Source organism: Palaemon carinicauda, chromosome 7 (genome assembly GCF_036898095.1).
Source record: "Palaemon carinicauda isolate YSFRI2023 chromosome 7, ASM3689809v2, whole genome shotgun sequence".
NCBI classification, from domain to species: Eukaryota; Metazoa; Arthropoda; class Malacostraca; order Decapoda; family Palaemonidae; genus Palaemon; species Palaemon carinicauda.
In genome coordinates, this window is record NC_090731.1 from 38,651,173 (window position 1) to 38,653,672 (window position 2,500).

General features: G+C 32.2%; 1 pseudogene; it reads left to right on the forward strand.

The window, feature by feature from the left end:
* LOC137644250 (putative neural-cadherin 2) overlaps window positions 1-2,500 on the forward strand; it is a 150,212-nt pseudogene that overhangs the window by 146,393 nt on the left and 1,319 nt on the right.

Sequence of the window (2,500 nt, forward strand, 5' to 3'; positions counted from 1 at the left end):
CAACTCCCGTTGACCTTAGTGTATAAGAAAATATTTACGCATATTCTAGCTAATATGATTAAAATGATGTGCAGTAATTTTGTTATATATTTATAGATAATAGTAAAATAGCCTGATTAAATCAGTTACAAATTCTGTAAAATTTTTATAGATAATAAAAAGAAATAGTCTTCTTAAAATGGTTAGAAATTTTGTGAAATTTTTATGGATATTAAAAGAATAGTCTTCTTATAACGGTTACATTTGCACCGGCATATTTACTTAAGCTTGTTCGGTTCTCTGTAATAACAAGGCAGTAAAATACGATACTGCCTCGATATTTTTGAGTTAGGATAGGACAGTTTTATGTGTCATATTTTACTTGAGTTTATTGGTTGAGCTATTTTTTTTTTTTTTTTTTTTTTGTCTGTGTGTTAGTAGTACGTACTTGCTACGGATGTTTCCATGTTGAGTCTTTCTTCATAGGTTATATCTGACAGATCTAACGTTATTACTGATCTTAGAATATTTTATTTTCGTTATTCATTGATTTTTATATAGTTTATTTATTCCCTTATATCCTTTCCTCACTGGGCTACTTTTCCCTGATGAATCCCTTAATAGTAGTAGTAGTAGTAGTAGTAGTAGTAGTAGTAGTAGTAGTAGTAGTAGTAGTAGTAGTAGTAGTTGAGATATTACCGCTAGAGAGTTGTGGGATCTTTTGACTGGGCAGACAGTACTGCATTGGATCGGTATCTCTGGTTACGGTTCATTTTCCCTTTACCTACACACACATACACACACATACACACACCGAATAGTCTGGCCTATTCTTTACATATTTTCCTCTGTCCTCATACACCTGGCCACACTGAGATTATCAAACAATTCTTCTTCACCCAAGGGGTTAACTACTGCACTGTTATTGTTCTGTTGCTAATTTCCTCTTGGTAATGGTAGAAGAGACTCATTAATTATTATAGGCATCTCTTTTCGGAGAAGAACACTCCAATACCAGACCATTCTTCTCTAGTCTTGGGTAGTGTCATAGCCTCTGTACGATGGCCTTCCAGTGTCTTGGGCTAGAGTTCTCTTGCTTGTGGGTACACTTGGGCAAACTATTTTATTTTATTTCTCTACCTTTTTTTATAATTTTATAGTTTATATAGGTGATATTTATTTTAATGCTGTTAATATTTATTATAATATTTTATTTTTCCTCATTTCCTTTCCTAACCGGGCTATTATCCCTGTTGGAGCCCCTGAGCTTATAGCATCCTGCTTTTCCAACAAAGGTTGTAGCTTAGCAAGTAATATTAATAATAACAATAATAATGATAATGATAATAATAATGATAATAATAACAATAATAATAGTAGTAGTAGTAGCTTGTTATCTGAATCACGCAAACAACAGTGTTTTCACTTTTGAAAGCTTTATTGAGAGTCCGCCACGAGATAAAGAAAATAGAAAGATTATCCTACGCTTATGTTAAAAAAAAAAAAAATCTTCTGAGAAGAGATTTTTACTTTGGGTTAGGTTATTTAATTTGGAGGTAAATCATTACTTCTGCAAAGATTTTTTTACTTTGAGTTAGGTTTGTTTTTTCATCAGGAAGAAAAATCAGTCAATGTTCTTAGAGGTATGCAATAGTTGCATATTTGATGTCGCTTTTAATTTACTTACAGTATACTCTGATTTAAAAGATAAAAAATGATTTAATGAAGTTATTGCTCTCAATCCAGTGAAAAAAAAAATGACTCGCTATTCAAAAGGGATCTACATTATTTCATGAAATTATGCAAAGAGATTTTATGATGAAATATTTCTTATTCTTTTCCCGGTAGAAAGTAAATAAACTTTATTTTTTTCATAGAATTAAATATTGTTATTCTAAAAATAGGTATATATATTTTTTTTCAAACTGGTGACATTCTGAAGAGAATTTTTTTGGTAGTATGATTACGCACACGCATATACATACAGACACACACATACACACACACACACACACACACACACACACACACACACACACACACACACACATATATATATATATATATATATATATATATATATATATATATATATATATATATATATATATATATATATACATATATATATACTACGCTAGAGAGTTAGGGGTCCTTTGACTGGCCAGACAGTACTGTACTACATTAGATCCTTCCCCCTGATTACGGTTCTTTCCCTTTGCCTGCACAGACACCGAATAGTCTGGCCTATTCTTTACAGACTCTCCTCTGTACTCATACACCTGACAACACTGATATTGTCAAAAAATTATTCTTCACCCAAAGGGTTAACTAAGGCAATGTAATTATTCAGGGGCTACTTTTCTCTTGGTTAGGGTAGAAGAGACTTTTTAGCTATGGTAAGCAGCTCTTCTAAGAGAACGACACTCCAAAATCATACCATTGTTCTCTAGTCTTGGGTATTGCTATAGCCTCTGTACAATGGTCTTCCACTGTCTTGGGTTAGAGTTCTCTTGCTTGA